Here is a 20,464-nt window from a genome sequence, read left to right as displayed (position 1 = left end):
TGCCTATTAGGTTCACTCCCTCTGGGGCACCTGGCATTGGCCACTATCAGCAGGCAGGATGCTGGGCTGGATGGACCCTTGGTCTGACCCAGTATGGCCGTTCTTACGTTCGTATGTTCTACACTGACTCTGCTCCCTGATGCCCATCCTAGCTCCATAGCAGCATCAGTCCATTAGAGCCGCACTGCCAGGGCTCCCCTTGCCCATGGCTGCCCTGGCTCACTTGCTGAGGGGCAGGAGCTGGACTCTGAAGGAAAAATGATGCAGCACAGATTGAAAAATCCCTCCCAGGCTAGGTCTCTTCCTGGGGCCTTCATTCTTCCCCTCCCTTGGCCTGAGCCTGCCAGACAGCAGTGCCCACTCCCCCCCCCCCCGCCAGAGGAAGGGAAGGGTGAGAAAAAAGGAACAGAGATCAACTAATTACTGGGGAGAACACAAGAAGGACAGGGCTAAGCCAGAGAGTGCCAGTGGGGTCATCAGGCAGAGAACCATGAATTATGCCTGCTGCTCTGAGGAGATGTCTGGGGAGTGACTGGATGCTGCCTGGGGAGCTCTGCCTGGACTTGTGAGGGAATGAGGAAAAGGAGAGAGCTGCATAGGCTGAGCTGGGCCAATGCCAGGCCAAGCTTATGAAGAGGTCCCTGGGCTTCCTGAGGCTTTGGGCAGGGTGACCATAAATAACCAGGGGAGGGGAGAAGAGAAGCCAGATCTGAAGGGGATGGTCGAGGTGCTGAACCCCAGCTGCAGAAGGGGCAGGGATGTGTGAGAGGCAGGCCACTGCTGTCTGTGAACACCTCAGGGCTCCATGAAGGAGCCTCCAGCTCATGTTGCCAGTGGGCTGTGGAATCCAGGTGCAGTGGGGTCTCTCCCAGGGCTTCATTTGTGCCAGGGCTTGCCAGGATTGAGCCCCAGCACCTCTAGGCTGGCCGCATCAGTTATGAAATTAAAAAAATTGCTTGAGCCCAGGCACCTTTTCATTTCAAATGACCAGTCTGCCAACGATTCTTAAACATAAACATCAGCCATAGCACAATTCTCACTGGGTGCACCAAAGTGCAAAGGAGGAACAGAAAATCAGGAATTGATACTGTTTATCCCCAAAAATGGCTTTTTGTATGAAAAAAAGAATATTTGCTTCCCTCTTTAATTTGTGAATGTGGTGAGTCCTCCATCCCATTTATTTAAAATATATAAAATTGTATTTTTATTTACAAATGTTTGCATGAAAGATATAAAACAAAATCTGAATGCCGAACACTGACGTTTTATAGCAAAGATACTATTCATTCACCAGTATAGCTCATGACCCCTATTAATCACTGAAGTATTGGTTATTCAATTATTCAATGATTAATTAGTAAGCAGGAATTGCTGCACATTGATGGTAACATGCTACTTCAGACACTGAATGAACCCAGCAGAAATGGGCTTCATTGCTGTAAACACTATGATAAAAATGTGAGAACTAGTGGCAGTACAATTAGGCAAAGAGTCAGACCTTAGTTATGTAAGTCATAACTTAGTTTCATTTTTATATTCCAATACACTAGTGATTCTCCAGAATCCAAGAATAAAACAGTTGATGACCCAAGCACTTGGGACCAGTAGCTTTAGAGAGAGGCTGGTCCATGAGGGATTCTCTGGTGAAGTGATCCATGGACTGAAAGAAAGGGAGAAACACTGATCTGCAATCATTCAGCGTCAAGGTAATGTATTGAATTCAACTCGAAGGCTGTTGATGTTTACTGACTTTAATATGTTCACTGTTGTTATATCTATTTCTAGTCATAATTCTATTTTTTAAATCTATTTTGCTATGTCTTCATAGTACACAGGCAAAAAAAAAACCTCTATGTTGAAGGCAAAAGTGAGAATAAATATAATTAATTTCAAGGTAAAAATCCTGACAAGATCATTATAGTTAAGGGGGGAAATCTGTCAAATGTTAAGAATTTCATGATCTTGGTGGTCTTGAATATATTTATCAATAACTTCGACTTGTTATTTAACAGTTCTATTTCTGTAAGGAATTGTAGCAGGGTACTGATGCAAAAGCACCTCATTATCATGTTCTTTCTTCCCTCTGGGGGTACGTCTTCACTACCCACTGTATTGGTGGGTAGCAATCGATTTATCTGGGATCGATATATCACATCTCGTTAAGACGCGATATATCGATCCCCGAACGCGCTCACCGTGGACTCCGGAACTCCACCAGAGCGAGCGGCGGTAGCGCAGTCGACGGGGGAGCCGCGGCCGTCGATCCTGCGCCGTCTGGACCCCAGGTAATTCGATCCAAGATACTTCGACTTCAGCTATGCTATTCGCGTAGCTGAAGTTCCGTATCTTGGATCGATCCCCCCCCCAGTGTAGACCAGCCCTTGGCTTTGCCCCCACCCCCCCTTCAGAGTCAGGTGAGCATTACCTCATCGTAGTCCCAAACTGACCAAAGGAAGGGAAAAGGGGGTGACTCACTTGAGAGTCCAACAGATCCTTTGTTGCTGCCTAGGCCAGTGTCCTTTGTTCATGTGAGGCTGGGCTGGGTTCATCCCATATATGCCTCGATGAGGTGTGAACTGCCCCTCTGTTCCTGGAGAGTTTTGCCTGGGCTTGTTTTAAGCCATGAGGACACATTTTCAGCCTCACAACTATATAGATGAAATTACTACCTATAACATTATTGTAACAACAATGCTCAGTGCATCATAAACCTTCTGAAGACACCCGACATGACAAACTTTGCATTGGATACCACGCAATTATATTACAAGGATGAACATGGGGTTGCAGGGTGTTTCCCCGAGATACAGAGTGTCACACCTACACAAAAGAGGAAATAGTTCTTATATAGCAATTCCCATCACTAGATCTCAAAGGGAACATTTACACTGCAACAAAAGACCCACGGCAGGGCAGCAGGAGGCACAAATCAGCTCACAGGGCTCTATCTCCAGGATTACAAATTGCAGGGCAGACGTTTTGGCTTGGTCTGGAATCCAGGCTGTGAAAGCCCACAAGGAGGGAGGGTCTCAGAGCCTGGGGTCTAGTCTGATCCCAAATGTTTACACAGCAGTATTTAGCTCCACAGTCCGAGCCCTAGTCAATTGACCATGGCTCTCAGACTTGGTGCCGGGAATTATTTATTGCAGTGTAGACATACTCAAAGTGTCCTACAAAGGAGGTCAGGGAGTAATTATCATCAATTTACAGATTAAAAGCCTTTAAAATGGCTCATCTAAGAAACTGAAAAGTATCTAATGGTTATTTCCCTCCCTCTGCTCCAGAAAAAAAATCACGTTATGCCATGAAATTGGACAGTTTTAGCACTGGCTCAAGCAGGTGGCTGGTTTTAATGATCAGAATATTAAAAGGATGCTGAAATTGCCATTATTTGAAACACTACCTATGATTCCCGGTGAGGAAAATGTAGCTCATATAAAAAATCTTTGTCAACAAAGCTGTGAGATTCATTTTCCCTGTTGAATTGATAGAGGGTGTATGTTGGGGCCAGCAATGGTTGAGGAGATTGAAGGCTCTTGTATATAGTTGCAGCACTAAACACTTACTTATGGTAAGCGGGTTTGTGTCAGAATTATTACTGATCACTGCCCCTTTTCCATTAAAGGGCGGGGAGAGAACATAAATCCTTTTAACCTTCTATTAAAAACACAGGGGAAGGAGAAGGGAAAGGAAAACTCTTAAAGCATTTACAACTGAAAGAACTAAATAAGACTTTCATTGTGGCTGCTTCCCATACTCCCTTTCTCTGTACAGCATTTTCTTTAGTGGAAAATCTCCTCACCTTTGTCTAAACTAGAGATTTTGGCCATATCAGACAAGTGACTTGTTTGCCAGCTATAGCAGGGGTGTAAATGGTCATCTAGACACTCTAGAAATGTTTGTTCCTGGCTGGACTATCCTTGGGCTCTGGTGCTGAAGAAGGATTGAATGACCTTGTTGGGGACATGAGGTAGATACAGTAAGATGGTTGCTTTGGGGGTGTTGAATTCCAGTCCTGTTTCTTTTAAAGACAAGACAAAACAAAGCAGACACACACAGGAGAAGAAATATAAGAAGGCCCAGCTTCTGTCCCTATTATTTGCCATTTAGCAGCTGCAAATTCCAAGAGTTTTATTAGTAGAGCAGTGCAAAGAACTGACTTTTAATTTTGCTGGCAGTTCCAAAAAATTTGGCGGGGGGGAATGTTTTAGGTAACCCTGAATGAAAAAAAATTCAAAATTTTGGCCTATAAAAAATTTTTTTCAGTGACATGAAGTGTTTGACATGAAATGTAACATTTCATTTTGTTTTGGAGCTTTTAAAATGTTTTTATATATTTTAAATAAAATTGAAGAAAATTAAAAAAAAAAGTCATTTTGAATTGAGAAATCAAATGTTTCCATTCAACAATGTCAAAACAAAACAATTTCCTTTTTTCTGCATGTTTGTTGGTTTGTTTTTCACCAAAATAATTCTGCAAAATTAACATGAATTCGCAAAATGTTTTAGTCAGCCTAAATCTGCATTTTTTACTGGAAAAAGAGGTTCAGACAAAAGGTTTCACGCAGCTCTACTTATTAACCTGAGATTTAGCTGTTACTGGCTGGGGTGAAAGCATGGCTCTCAGGTTGTCTCTTTCAGTACAGCAGAGTTGCAAAGGTGGAGTTTTTCTGGCTGCCTAAGCTAGACTCTCATGAGACGGAAGGCAAAACAAGAAAAAGAGGAAGCGTAATGTGGAGTGCTCCCGTGTGGGAAGGAAAAATGATGTGCTAGAGCATGGGTGATATTAGGAACTTCAGGTTCTCATCATCCCAGGCATTGCCCGGGATTCAGCTGAACCCAATGGAGATTGTCCCAGTTTTGGGGTTAACTGCACCTGTTCCCCCTTCCTGGCCTCCAGCCATCATCCCACTATGAGCAGGATGATTTAGTTGGGGTTGGTCCTGCTTTGAGCAGGGGGTTGGACTAGATGACCTCCTGAGGTCCTTCCAATCCTGATATTCTATGATTCTATAACCCCTGTCCCTCTCCCTCCAGACCACAATTTTAGGGCTGCAGTCCCCCGGCAATTCCCTGTGACTACCCTAGCAGGTCTGACTTTAGGTTAGCACCTGCAGTTCTGCTCTCCCCCAGGGATAATGACAGGGTTACCAGTGACTAGCCAGCTTTCACAGAACACAGTATCTTGATTTAGTACAAGTGTATGTCAAAGAAAACCTATCCTAAAACAATAGACAGCACAGATATTAACCTTAGCCAGTGTCACCCATCATCCACAGGGAGTCCTGGTAGGTCCATACACTGGTCCAGAGTGAGTCTGACCTAAGTCAGATCAGGCTGAATCGTTATACTATTTGGGGCCTTTGTCGTCAGGCCTCCAGGACCAGGTAAAACCAATCAGTGCTACTTCTCCCCAGGACCAAAGCTTCAAAGGTGCTGGGTGTCTGAGTAACTGGCATTGGGACTTGCATTCATTACCTTCCCCACCCCGCAGTGAGTCCAGATTCTGCTGAAAACTCACTCAGCGAGCCAGAAACACACAGCTGCATATACCGATTATTGATACAGCAGTCTGTGAACATCCCCTGTGCCCATAGTGGCTATCACATCTTAGTAGAACAGTCTTTGAAGTTTCCATGTGTGACGGAGCTGGGAGCAGGGCAGATTTGACCTGGGAATGTTGCAGGGGGATTGCAGTGGGGATGTGGGACTTCCCTTGAAGGAAGCTACCTGAGCTGTAACCTGAGCCAGGAACGGGGGTGGGGAGAATTAACACCTTCTGCCCGGGAGACTGAACAAAGGAGAGGAGCAGCGGGAGGGGCTGGGAGTTTAGTTTCGGTTTGGGCTGGGTGGTGCAACGCAGGGAACCCCAAGCTGGGGTCTAAGCTCCCTGAACCTCCCAGAGGGACCTAATTGAGGGGGTCTGGTCGTACCTACACGTTCTGCTTGAGACTGTGTTCCTGTCCTTAAATAAACCTTCTGCTTTACTGGCTGGTTGAGAGTCGCAGTGAATCTCGGGAAGAGGGGTGCAGGGCCCTGACTCCCCCATACTCCGCAACACCATGCTTGCAAGGTCTCACGTTTGTCACAGTGATCTTGTCTGGTTGCTTCCTCTTGTCTGGTCAGGACGTCTTTCAAGATGTGATGGCTAAATGAGTGGGCTGATTTTCGGAGATGCCAAGCTCCCATAATTACTTCTGAAATCAATGGGGACTGTAGGTTCTCAGCACCTCTGAGAATAAAGCCACTTACTTTGATACCTAAGTAAAGATTTAGGTGCCTAATTTTAGACACTAAGAGTAACATTTTCAAAAGTATCTAAGTGATTTCAGTGTCTAAGTCCCATTGAAAGTCTAGAACAATATTTTTGGAATAAGAAATTACAATATGAATATTAGTACTAGAAGTTCTCATATTAATTATGATATTAAAATGAATATAGAATCCTAGAATATCAGGGTTGGAAGGGACCTCAAGAGGTCATCTAGTCCTACCTCCTGCTCAAAGCAGGACCAATTCCCAGCTAAATCATCCCAGCCAGGGCTTTGTCAAGCCGGGCCTTAAAAACCTCCAAGAAAGGAGACTCCACCACCTCCCTAGGTAACGCATTCCAGTGCTTCACCACCCTTCTAGTGAAATAGTGTTTCCTAATATCCAACCTGGACCTCCCCCACTGCAACTTGAGACCATTGCTCCTTGTTCTGTCATCTGCCACCACTGAGAACAGCCGAACTCCATCCTCTTTGGAACCCCCCTTCAGGTAGTTGAAGGCTGCTATCAAATCCCCCCTCATTCTTCTCTTCTGCAGACTAAACAATCCCAGTTCCCTCAGCCTTTCCTCATAAGTCATGTGCTCCAGATCCCTAATCATTTTTGTTGCCCTCCGTTGGACTCTTTCCAATTTTTCCACATCCTTCTTGTAATGTGGGGCCCAAAACTGGACACAGTATTCCAGATGAGGCCTCACCAATGTCGAATAAAGGGGAACGATCACGTTCCTCGATCTGCTGGCAATGCCCCTACTTATACATCCCAAAATGCCATTAGCCTTCTTGGCAACAAGAGCACACTGTTGACTCATATCCAGCTTCTTGTCCACTGTGACCCCTAGGTCCTTTTCTGCAGAACTGCTACCTAGCCATTTGGTCCCTAGTCTGTAGCAGTGCGTGGGATTCTTCCGTCCTAAGTGCAGGACTCTGCTCTTGTCCTTGTTGAACCTCATCAGGTTTTTTTTGGCCCAATCCTCTAATTTGTCTAGGTCCCGCTGTATCCGATCCCTACCCTCTAATGTATCTACCACGCCTCCTAGTTTAGTGTCATCTGCAAACTTGCTGAGAGTGCAGTCCACACCATCCTCCAGATCATTAATAAAGATATCAAACAAAACCGGCCCCAGGACCGACCCTTGGGGCACTCCGCTTGAAACCGGCTGCCAGCTAGACATGGAGTCATTGATCACTTCCCGTTGAGCCCGACGATCTAGCCAGCTTTCTATCCACCTTACAGTCCATTCATCCAGCCCATACTTCTTTAACTTGGTGGCAAGAATATTGTGGGAGTCCGTATCAAAAGCTTTGCTAAAGTCAAGAAATAACACATCCACTGCTTTCCCCTCATCCACAGAGCCAGTTATCTCATCATAGAAGGCAATTAGGTTAGTCAGGCACGACTTCCCCTTCGTGAATCCCTGCTGACTGTTCCTGATCACTTTCCTCTCCTCTAAATGTTTCATAATTGATTCCTTGAGGACCTGCTCCATGATTTTTCCAGGGACGGAGGTGAGGCTGACTGGCCTGTAGTTCCCCGGATCCTCCTCCTTCCCTTTTTTAAAGATGGGCACTACATTAGCCTTTTTCCAGTCATCCGGGACCTCCCCCGATCGCCATGAGTTTTCAAAAATAATGGCTAATGGCTCTGCAATCTCACCCGCCAACTCCTTTAGCACCCTCGGATGCAGCGCATCCGGCCCCATGGACTTGTGCACGTCCAGTTTTTCTAAATAGTCCTGAACCACTTCTTTCTCCACAGAGGGCTGGTCACCTTCTCCCCATATTGTGCTGCCCAGTGCAGCAGTCTGGGAGCTGACCTAGTTCGTGAAGACAGAGGCAAAAAAATCATTGAGTACATTAGCTTTTTCCACATCCTCGGTCACTAGGTTGCCTCCCTCATTCAGTAAGGGGCCCACACTTTCCTTGACTTTCTTCTTGTTGCTAACATACCTGTAGAAACCCTTCTTGTTACTCTTAACATCTCTTGCTAACTGAAACTCCAAGAGTGATTTGGCCTTCCTGATTTCACTCCTGCATGCCTGAGCAATATTTTTATACTCCTCCCTGGTCACTTGTCCAATCTTCCACTTCTTGTAAGCTTCTTTTTTGCGTTTAAGATCAGCAAGGATTTCACTGTTTAGCCAAGCTGGTCGCCTGCCATATTTACTATTCTTTCTACACATCGGGATGGTTTGTTCCTGCGACCGCAATAAGGATTCTTTAAAATACAGCCAGCTCTCCTGGACCCCTTTGCCCTTCATGTTATTCTCCCAGGGGATCCTGCCCATCTGTTCCCTGAGGGAGTCAAAGTCTGCTTTTCTGAAGTCCAGGGTCCGTATTGTGCTGATCTCCTTTCTTCCTTGTGTCAGGATCCTGAACTCGACCATCTCATGGTCACTGCCTCCCAGGTTCCCATCCACTTTTGCTTCCCCTACTAATTCTTCCCTGTTTGTGAGCAGCAGGTCAAGAAAAGCTCTGCCCCTAGTTGGTTCCTCCAGCACTTGCACCAGGAAATTGTCCCCTACACTTTCCAAAAATTTCCTGGATTGTCTGTGCACCGCTGTATTGCTCTCCCAGCAGATATCAGGGTGATTAAAGTCTCCCATGAGAACCAGGGCCTGCGATCTAGCAACTTCTGCTAGTTGCCAGAAGAAAGCCTCGTCCACCTCATCCCCCTGGTCTGGTGGTCTATAGCAGACTCCAACCATGACATCACCCTTGTTACTCACACTTCTCAACTTTATCCAGAGACTCTCAGGTTTTTCTGCAGTTTCATACAGGAGCTCTGAGCAGTCATACTCCTCTCTTACATACAACGCAACTCCCCCACCTTTTCTGCCCTGCCTGTCCTTCCTGAACAGTTTATATCCATCCATGACAGTACTCCAGTCATGTGAGTTATCCCACCAAGTCTCTGTTATTCCAATCGCATCATAGTTCCCTGACTGTGCCAGGACTTCCAGTTCTCCCTGCTTGTTTCCCAGGCTTCTTGCATTTGTGTATAGGCACTTAAGATAACTCATCGATCGTCCCTCTTTCTCAGCATGAGACAGGAGTCCTCCCCTCTTGCGCTCTCCTGCTTGTGCTTCCTCCCAGGATCCCATTTCCCCACTTACCTCAGGGCTTTGGTCTCCTTCCCCCGGTGAACCTAGTTTAAAGCCCTCCTCACTAGGTTAGCCAGCCTGCTGGCGAAGATGCTCTTCCCTCTCGTCGTTAGGTGGAGCCCGTCTCTGCCTAGCACTCCTCCTTCTTGGAACACCATCCCATGGTCAAAGAATCCAAAGCCTTCTCTCCAACACCACCTGCGTAGCCATTCGTTGAGTTCCATGATTCGACGGTCTCTACCCAGGCCTTTTCCTTGCACAGGGAGGATGGACGAGAACGCCACTTGCGCCTCAAACTCCTTTATCCTTCTTCCCAGAGCCACGTAGTCTGCAGTGATCCGCTCAAGGTCATTCTTGGCAGTATCATTGGTGCCCACGTGGAGAAGCAGGAAGGGGTAGCGATCCGAAGGTTTGATGAGTCTCGGCAGTCTCTCCGTCACATCGTGTATCCTAGCTCCTGGCAAGCAGCAGACCTCTCGGTTTTCCCGGTCGGGGCGGCAGATAGATGACTCAGTCCCCCTGAGGAGGGAGTCCCCGACCACCACCACCCTCCTTCTCCTCTTGGGAGTGGTGGTCGTGGAACCCCCATCCCTAGGACAGTGCATCTTTTGCCTTCCAATCGGTGGAGTCTCCTTCTGCTCCCTTCCCTCAGATGGGTCATCTAGTCCACTCTCCGCATTAGTACCTGTAGAGAGAACATGGAAACGATTGCTCACCTGTATCTCCATTGCTGGTGCATGGACGCTCCTCTTTCTTCTTCTGGAGGTCACATGCTGCCAAACCTCTTCACAATCCTTCTGTCCCTGCTGCGCCTGTTCTGAATCTTCAGAACATTGTGGCCGTAGAAGCATCTCCTGACGTCTGTCCAGGAAATCTTCATTTTCCCTTATGCAATGCAGAGTCGATACTCGTTTCTCCAGGCCTCGAACCTTCTCTTCCAATATGGAGACCAGCTTGCCCTTCGTACAGACAAAGTCGCTTCTGTCCTGTGGAAGAAAGACAAACATGGCACAACCTGTGCAGGTGACAACAGCTGATCGCTCAACTTCCATATCACCGTCCTCTTAAGAGCTTCCTCAACTGTTGCAGGAACTACTCAGAGAAACCCATAGATGAAAGCCTCAGTGGGCTCTGCCCAGGCAAACTCCCGCTTTTAGCCTCTGCTGTTCGCCGCTCAGCTGGTTCGCTGCTGACTGGCCTTATATACCAGTCAGGCCCCCTCAAGGCCCACCTGGAACAAAGCACTCCCAATTCACACTTTTCAAACAACCAAGCAAGCAATCAAGCACACGGTCAAACTGACCAACTGTCCCAGCAGCAGACACTCAGATACTCACCAACACAGCCCCCCTAATGCAGCACTTAGCGTACCTCCTCTCGGACAGCTCCCAGGCAAACTTCCTCTGTTAGCCTCTGCTGTTCGCCGCTCAGCTGGTTTGCTGCTGACTGCCCTTATATACCAGTTAGGCCCCATTATATAATAAATATATAATATATATAATAAAAAAATAATAAAATATTGTGCTTAGCTGTCGGTTAATTTTAGATAGCAATTGGATTTTTAAATTAAATTGGTAGAAGAAGAACCATCCTTTGAATTTGCACTGGCCTTTCTGTCTCTGTCATATATTCCTAGAGCAGCTTCTCTCGATGGAGTGACACTTCTGGGCCTAGCCAGTGAGCACAGTCATGGGATCAAATAGCTCTTAAGTCTTGGCATGACCAGCAATGGTCCTAAAACTTTAGGATGCAGAAAGTCACCTTCCTGGAGCTGTGAGCCAAACATTGTCTTGACCTGCAGTGCTAGAACACCAATTAGCATGGAGACATGCGTGGCAATTGCAGTGTGGAGCTTATCTCTTCAGATTGCTGCCACTTGGTGGTGAACCAGTTTGGTGTGGGGAAATCCACAGTGAGGGAAGTTGATGGAGGTGTGCAAAGCTCTTCCCTCCATATATGCTGTTGCATAAGGTGATCAGGCTAGGTAATATTCAAACCAAGTAGCTCAGGTTTTCCAGCTGCGGTGAGGCTAGCGTTGTGATCACTTTGCCCATTCTTTGCCTATCTCATCAAGCATTTGTCCATGAACAAGATGGGGTAATTCTCCATGGTTTTGCAGGCCTCATTGGATCACTGGAGCAAATTCACGGACATTAATGTTGGATGGCTGGGAAAAGCACTGTGTTTTCATAATTATCGTGTGGTAATTGAATTGTGTGGTTTCTATACTTGTGATAAAATATATCAGTCTGTGAGCTATTCATAGATGTTAAGGTCCCAACAGAACATTACATCATCTATTCTGACCTCCCTTCTATCAATCCCATACCATTAAATTTCACCAAGTTAGCTCTGTATGGAACCCAATAATTTGTGTTTGACTAAAGCGTCTTTCAGAAAGGAATCTAGGCTTGATTTGACGACATCAAGAGATTGAAAAACCACCACTTCCTTTAGTAGTTTGTTCCAATGGTTAATCACCCTCACTGTTAAAAATGTGAGCTATTATTTCTAATCTGAATTGTTCTGGCTTTTACTTCTAGTCATTGGTCGTTGTTAGGACTTTGCTAGATTAAAGAGCTCTTTAATACGCAGTATTTTCTCCCCACAAATGTTCTTGTGCAGTGTATTCACACTGTATTCACATCACCTCTCAATCTTCTTTTCGATAAGCGCAACAGATTCAGCTCTTTAAATGTGTCCTTTTCAGTCATTTTCTCCTGCCCTTGAATTATAGTTCCAGCTCTTTTCTCTGCCCTCTCCAATTTTTCATAATCCTTTTTAAAATGTGGACCCCAGAATTGGATGCAGTATTTCAATATCAGTCTCTCCAATGCTGGATACAGAGGTAAAAATCACTACCCCCCTGTTTTACACCCCAGGGTCACATTAGCTCTTTTTGAAACAGCATTACAGTGGGAGATCATGTTAAGTTATTTGGCCACTGTCACCAGCTGAATCCTTTTCAGAGTCACTGCAGTACCTGTTTGCTTGCCCTTTGAACAATCATATAACTATAGCTGATTAATAAATCCTTCCATTCTTATAACAACCAAAGCAAATACTTGTGTTTTTATTGCTAGAAAAAAACGTCTTCAACATTGAGTAAAGTTTTCAAAAGTGCCTAAGAGCCAGATTTTCAAATATATTTAGGTGCCTAAACATGCAGCTCGGTGCATAGCAAGATTTTCAAAAGAACCTGGGCACCTAATTCCCATTATCAGAGCTGTATATGAGAAGATGAGAATCAGGTCCAAGAGTCTTCAAACTTGAAACTGTTCACTGCCAGCCTATCAGACCTGAAGAACTGAGTCTGTTAGCACTAATGCTGCCTTTTTAACAACACTGTGTGTTTATTATTCTTTAAGGGGATTTTGATCTCCGCCCTGTAGTCAGCACTTGGTATGGATTTACATTAGTATAACTCTCCAGTATTCTTCTGCTCTCATTCCAGGAATAGGTGAAAGCAGCACAAGGGAGGATATTTCAGTTCAGTTAAATGCATTACATTAAAAAAGAAAACAACTTATGGACAGTTTAATATCAAGATCTACTGCTATGCGATGAGACAGCTTCAGAAAGTGAAGCTGGATACAGAAGTTAAAACTGTCAACTGAAAACAGACTCTCCTTAAGTAATGGACTATTAGAGAACTGAGAGCCCCTCAGAGTCTCTGAAACTGCTCAAAACAGTTTTTCAGGGTTCAGCAGGTAACTGAAACCTGAACCTTAACTATAGCATGGATATCACACTTGTATACTTAAATACTTAATATATTTTAGAGAAGACTTACAAAAATACCGAAAACCCTCATATTTAATACTAATTGGGCCAGAAAGCAAGTGCAAATGGCTCTGTAGGCCAGGGACTAGGATGCTCACCAGGGAGGGCTGCACATCTGGGTCTCAGACTCTGTGCATATGGCTATTTAATTATTTATACAAGGATAGCTTCGACAGGAGAGATTGCAAAGCACCCACTTAGAAGAGCCAGCAGCCCTGCAGTTAGGTCACTTGCCTAGGAAAGGGGAGAGGAGGGATTCAAAGCTGGGCTGCCTGCAGTTCTTCTGAGTGACTTATTAACTGGGCTATCAGTGATCAGAGGGGCACCGCCTCCTCCTCAGTGATTAGAATGATTGGAAAAAGGCAACTATAGTGCCCATCTTTAAAAAAGGGAAGAAGGAGAACCCGGGGAACAGAAGGTGGTCAGTCTCACCTCACTGCCTGGAAAAATCATGGAGTAGGTCCTGAAGGAATCAATTTTGAAGCACTTGGAGGAGAGGAAGGTTATCAGGAACAGTCAACATAGATTCACCAAAGGCAAGTCAACCTGATTGCCTTCTATGATAAGATAAATGGCTCTGTGGATATGGGGAAATCAGTGGATGTGATATAGCTTGACTTTAGCAAAGCTTTTGATACAGTCTCCCACAGTAGTCTTGCCAGCAAGTTAAAAAAGTATGGATTGGATATATGGACAATAAGGTGGATAGAAAGCTGGCTGGATTGTCGGGCTTAACAGGTAGTGTCTATTTGGCAGCCGGTAGCAAATGTGGAGTGCCCCAGGGGTTGGTCCTGGGGCAGGTTTTGTTTAGTATCCTCATTAATGATATGGATGATGGTCTGGATTGCACACTCAGCAAGTTCATGGATGACACTAAGCTGGGGGGATAGGTAGATACTCTGGAGGGTAGGGATAGGATACAGAAGGACCTAGAGATATTGGAGGATTGGACCAAAAGAAATCTGATGAGGTTCAACAATGACAAGTGCAGAGTCCTGCACTTAGGACGGAAGAATACCAAGCACTGCTACAGACTAGGGACCGAATGGCTAGACAGCAGTTCAGCAGAAAAGGACCTAGGGGTTACAGTGGACGAGAAACTGGAATTGAGTCCACAATGTGCCCTTGTTGCCAAGAAGGCTAACAGCATTTTGGGCTGTATAACTAGGAGCATTGCCAGCAGATTGAGGGATGCGATCATTCCCCTCTATTCAGCATTGATGAGGCCTCATCTGGAATACTGTGTCCAGTTTTCAGCCCCACACCACAAGAAGGATGTGGACAAATTGGAAAGGGTCCTGGAGAGGGCAACAAAAAGAATCAGAGAGCTGGGGCACATGACTTACGAGGAGAGGCTAAGGGACCTGGGCTTGTTTAATCTGCAGAAGAGAAGAGTGAGGGGGATTTGATAGCAGCCTTCAACTATCTGAAGGGGGGGTTCCAAAGAGGATGGAACTAGGCTATTTTCAGGGGTGGTAGATGACAGAACAAGGAGCAATGGTCTCAAGTTGCAGTGGAGGAGGTTTAGGTTGGATATTAGGAAACACTGTTTCACTAGGAAGGTGGTGAAGCACTGGAATGGATTACCAAGGGAGGTGGTGGAATCTGCTTCCTTAGAGGTTTTTAAGTTCCGCCTTGACAAAGCCCTGGCTGGGATGATTTAGTTAGTGTTGGTCCTGCTTTGAGCAGGGAGTTGGACTAGATGACCTCCTGAGGTTTCTTCCAACCCTAATCTTCTATGATTCTATGATAACCATGCTCAGAAACTTATCAAATTCCATTTTCCAACTCATTCTGTTGCTTACCCCACAACTCCTGCGGGGACGCTGCTCCAGAATCTCCCTCCTCTGATCATAGAATCCTAGAATATCAGGGTTGGAAGGGACCTCAGAAGGTCATCTAGTCCAACCCCTTGCTCAAAGCAGGACCAATTCCCAACTAAATCATCCCAGCCAGGGCTTTGTCAAGCCTAACCTTAAAAACCTCTAATGAAGGAGATTCCACCACCTCCCTAGGTAACCCATTCCAGTGCTTCACCACCCTCCTAGTGAAATAGTGTTTCCTAATATCCAACCTAAACCTCCCCAACTGCAACTTGAGACCATTGCTCCTTGTTCTGTCATCTGCCACCACTGAGAACAGCCGAGCTCCATCCTCTTTGGAACCCCCCTTCAGGTAGTTGAAGGCTGCTATCAAATCCCCCCTCATTCTTCTCTTCTGCAGACTAAGCAATCCCAGTTCCCTCAGCCTTTCCTCATAAGTCATGTGCTCCAGACCCCTAATCATTTTTGTTGCCCTCCGCTGGACTCTTTCCAATTTTTCCACATCCTTCTTGTAGTGTGGGGCCCAAAACTGGACACAGTACTCGAGATGAGGCCTCACCAATGTCGAATAGAGGGGAACGATCACGTTCCTCGATCTGCTGGCAATGCCCCTACTTATACAGCCCAAAATGCCGTTAGCCTTCTTGGCAACAAGGGCACACTGTTGACTCATATCCAGCTTTTTGTCCACTGTAACCCTTAGGTCCTTTTCTGCAGAACTGCTGCCTAGCCACTCAGTTCCTAGTCTGTAGCTGTGCATGGGATTCTTCCGTCCTAAGTGCAGGACTCTGCACTTGTCCTTGTTGAACCTCATCAGGTTTCTTTTGGCCCAATCCTCTAATTTGTCTAGGTCCCTCTGTATCCTATCCCTACCCTCCAGCTTATCTACCACTCCTCCCAGTTTAGTGTCATCTGCAAACTTGCTGAGAGTGCAGTCCATGCCATCCTCCAGACCATTAATGAAGATATTGAACAAAACCTGCCCCAGGACCGACATGGAGCCGTTGATCACTACCTGTTGAGCCCGACGATCTAGCCAGCTTTCTAGATGGGCACAAAGCTTCAGTTTCCAGCCTGAATTTCATTCAGGGCCAGTTATACTCCATTTATTCTTTTGACAAATTTGTTCATTAACTCCAGTTCCTCCTCTCCCTCTCTGGTGTTCTCTTCCCCAGTACATTTACACAGAGCTAGCACATCCCCTCTCAGCCCTTCCTTTGCTAGGTAAATCAAGCTCAGTTCTTTTAGTCTCCTCTCCTAAAGGTACGTCTTCACTACCCGCCGTATTTGTGGGTAGCAATTGATTTATCCGGGATCGATATATCGCGTCTCGTTAAGACGCGATATATCGATCCCCAAACGCGCTCACCGTCGACTCCGGAACTCCACCAGAGCGAGCGGCGATAGCGCAGTCGACGGGGGAGCCGCGGCCGTCGATCCCGCGCTGTCTGGACTCCAGGTAATTTGATCCAAGATACTTCGATCCAAGATATTCGCGTAGCTGAAGTTGCGTATCTTGGATCGATCCCCCCCACAATGTAGACCAGCCCTTAGACAGTCACTCCATGTCTCTGATCATCCTGGGAGCCCATCTCTGCACCTTTCCAGTTTGAATTAATTCCCCTCTGGCTGAGGTTGTGGAACAGCCCACAAACCCCAGGGCAGTAGAGCAGCCCCTCTGACAAAGTATGCAGTTCCTGGGTGTTGAGCCTTGAAGTTGAGGAAAAGCTATAATTTTTGCAGAAGTAGAGAAGGAGCCAGGGGAGGGATTTGAGTAGGGAGGGGATGACATGGTTGGAGCACAATTGAGGCAGCTGATTTTGTTGTCACAATGTTTGATCAGGCTCTTCATTGTTCTGGTGGGAGAGGCGATCTTGAGAAGCAACAAAAGAAGATGGTGCAAGGGGTGAGACTCAAGCAGAGTGCCCCTGGCCACAGGGGAAACAACCCATGTAACCTCCTTGCCTACCACATGGGCATGAGGAAGATGAAAGCAGGAAAACTTTCCAAGCCCCTGCAGCCAGAAGGATTCTCCAGCAGTAGCCTTTGCTTCTCCCTTGAACACACCCCTTTGGTCCCAGAAATTACCTTTGTCTTCATTTCAGATCACACAGAGGAAGAAAAAAAGGCAAATTATGAGCTTTCATTCTGCCATGTTCATGGCGATAGTCCAACTGTTGAACACAATGTGCTGGGCTTGTGAAAGAGAGGGACAGATTTACAATCAGTGGTTTAAAACACACCTGTCTTCAATATGCCGTGTGATCCGGTGGGATCCAGGGGAGGCAGGGAGAAGTCATTGGCTGTGGGGATGACGATAGAACTTGGAGGCAGAGAGGTGTGATGGGCTGGGGGAGTTGGGAGAGGGAAGCATAGGAAAGGGAGTCACAGTAGGAGTCTTTGTTGGGTGGGAGGGTCATGGGCGAGGGAAGCCCCGTCCCTTAGTGGGAGGTGTTTCAGGGGACTATGGAAGAAGGAAGAGGGAAAATGGAACTTAAAAATTTCAGCAAGAATTTCCTCTAAAAGAGAAAAAAAATTACTAATGTCTGTTAGCTGTTATGAAGTTGTAGTATAGTGGTCCGTTCCCTGCCCTCTCACTCTGTACGATTTTCAAATTTTTGCAAAGTCAAACACTAGTAATTGTCATATGTTTCTTTGTTTGTTGGTTTTCTGGTTTTGGAATGCACTTTTCTGCCATTGTTTCATTTTTCCCTTGAAATATTTTTTGTATGAAAATGCATATTTGGGTCAACCAAAACATTTCATGACTTCATGTTGTTTTTTATCATTGTTTCAGTGGAGAACAAAAAAAAGCCTTTTTGGGGGGAATATTAAAACATTCATTTTGAGATTTGCAAATTGAAAGATCAGTTTTGGCGCTAGATTCGCAGGGGAATTACACACCATACACCAAATAGGGATAATGGTGCCTCCTTATACCAACAGACCAGTGATTTTTTTTCAATCAACAATCTGTAAGTGAGGAGGCAATTGATCGACTGCCCCAGTTTGATATCACCATATCTCTTACTGACTGAAACTGCGAAAGCAATTGACCTGCTGTCAAATGGTAAAGAACCTGGAGCAGAAGTGATACCAGCAGAAGTCTACAAGGTCAGAGGCTTGCACATGGCTCTGAAACTGACTGAATTTTTCCAGTCAATGTGGGCTCTAAAACTATACCCCAGGAACAAAAGGCTGCATCTATCGTCCACTTGTACAAGTGGAAAGATAACAGACAGACCTGCAACAACTGTTAGGGCATCTCCTTATCAAGATCCAGCAAAATTCTTGCCAGAATTGCCTTGAACAAGGGCTCCTGCCTGCGTGTCAGTGTGGCTTCAGAAAAAGGTGCGGAACCACAGATATGGTGTCTGCTGCGTCTCAACTTCAGGAGAAATGTCAGGAACAGAACTCCAACCTGTATATGACTTTCTGTAGAGGGGCGGACTCACCCCTGCGGCGCCTCCTGCTGGTCTCTTCTGGGAATTAGCTCGATTTCCAGCCCAGAGCACCCTCTGCAGGCCGGTGATCCGCCTGTCCTTTGGCCCCCGTGTCCTTCCCGGACACTGGTGCCCTTTTATCTGGGGTGCTGCCCCCTGGCAGTACACCCCTCAGTACTAGGGTCTCCCCTCCCCGGGGAACGCCCACCCACTAGCCTTACCTTGCCTCCGAATAAGGCCACTGCCAGTCACCAACTAGCCCCCGCTCCCTGGGGCAGACTGCAGTATAGGCCACTCATCTCAGGCAAGGTTAGGTTTGGACCTGCTGCCTGGGCCTACCCCTGGGCTGCCCTCTGCAACCCCCAGTACTCCTTGGCCTCCTACTAGGCCGCAGCCTGGGGCTTTCCAGGCTGGAGCTCCCCAGCTCCTCAGCCTGTCCCCAGCCCTGCTCCACTCAGGTACTCTGTCTCTAGCTCACTGCAGCCAGGCCCTTCTCCCTCTGAAGGCAGAGAGAGATTGCTTGGCCTCTGGCTCATAGCCTTTTTATATAGGGCCAGATGAGGCCTGATTGGGGTGTGGCCCAGCTGCAGCTGCTTCCCAATCAGCCCAGCTTAGCACCTCCCAGCCACAACCCTTCCCCTTGGGCTGTTTTAAGCCCTTCAGGGCAGGAGCGAGGTAACCACCCCGCTACACTTTCATTGACCTGACAAAGCATTGGATGCAGTCAGTCGGGAGGGCCTTTGGAAAATCATGGCAAAATTCAGTTTCCCAGAGAAATTCATTGCAGTGGTTCATCAATTTCATGATGGCTCGTGCTGTGGAAGATGGTGAGTCATCTGAACCATTCCCAGTCACCAAGGGAGTCAAGCAGGGCTGTGTGCTGGCACCAGCGCTCTTCAGTATGATGTTTTCTGGCATATTACAGATGCGTTTGGTGACTGTGACGTCTGGATTGGCATCAGATACCGGACTGATGGGAAACTCTTCAATCTGAGGAAACTACAGGCAAAGCCAAAGGTACAGGAAGTGGCTGTTCATGATCTGTTTGCTGATGACTGTTCCCTGAATGCCAGATTTGAGTCTGACGTGTAGCAAAGTGTGGACTAGTTCTCTTCAGCCTGTGACACTTTTGGTCTCACAATCAACATCAAGAAGAGAAAAGTGATGTCCAGCCTGCTGCACCAGGAAAGCCTGATATAGGGCCTGCTATTACAGTGAATGGCCAAGCCCTCCGGGCAGTGGACAAGTTCAGCTATCTGGGCAGTGCACTGTTGTGTGAAGTTCACATGGATAATTAAACCAACACCAGAATTGACAAAGCAAGTGTAGCCTTTGGGAGCACAGAGACATTAGCCAACAAACAAAACTGAACATCTACAAAGTCATCATGTTGCCAACTCTGAGGTATCCATGCAAAACCTGGACAGTGTACCTGAATTACTTTCACATGGGCTGTCTGAGGAAACTGATGAGGATAAGATGGTAAGACAACGTTCCAGATATTGAGGTTCTCAGATGGGTAGGCACTCCAAGCATGAAATCACAGGGGAGATGGGCAGGCCATGTCACCAGACTGTCAGATGAGTCATTGTCAGAGAAGATCTTTTATGGTGAGTTAAAGGAGAGAAAGTGCTCTCAGGGAGGCCAGAATAAAAGTTTCAAAGATTCCCTCAAATTATCCTTGAGGTGTTTCAACATTGACCCAGAGTTTTGGGAAGATCTCGCTCATGCTCGTTCTACCTGGTGAAGTCTCATGCATTCTGGAGCTACCGTCTATGAGCAGAGGAGAACTGCTGAGGCGGAGCAGAAGTGCCAGCAAGGTAACTCTCGTAAGAGCAGCATGTCCATTGTTAATCTAGTTACTCACAGTGGCATTTCTTGTTCAGTTTGCCATAGACAGTTCAAAGCTCTAATTGACCTGATCAGCCACTCACGTGTTCCCAGAAACCAAACCAACCAGTGATGTCATGGTCATCTCCAAACTCGAAGGACAAACAACAGGAAGCCACCCCGGGGCAGAGCGCGGCACAGGCAGCGGCACT

The 20,464-nt window shown here is 46.5% G+C and overlaps 1 long non-coding RNA gene across 1 annotated transcript in view; it reads right to left on the bottom strand.

The window, feature by feature from the left end:
- Positions 1 to 398: 398 nt before the first annotated feature.
- LOC135977739 (uncharacterized) overlaps positions 399 to 20,464 on the bottom strand; it is a 117,405-nt gene continuing 97,339 nt past the window's right edge. Inside the window, exons 3-4 of the long non-coding RNA XR_010595156.1 lie at positions 10,090 to 10,359; positions 399 to 1,660 (exon numbers count right to left, since the gene is read on the bottom strand). This is a non-coding gene — a long non-coding RNA (uncharacterized LOC135977739). The remainder of the gene's footprint in view (positions 1,661 to 10,089; positions 10,360 to 20,464) is intronic.

The sequence above is a fragment of the Chrysemys picta genome, unplaced genomic scaffold, assembly GCF_011386835.1.
Source record: "Chrysemys picta bellii isolate R12L10 unplaced genomic scaffold, ASM1138683v2 scaf21, whole genome shotgun sequence".
Classification (NCBI taxonomy): domain Eukaryota; kingdom Metazoa; phylum Chordata; order Testudines; family Emydidae; genus Chrysemys; species Chrysemys picta.
Note: the sequence above shows the minus strand (reverse complement) of the source record. Positions and strands in the feature narration are given on the sequence as shown.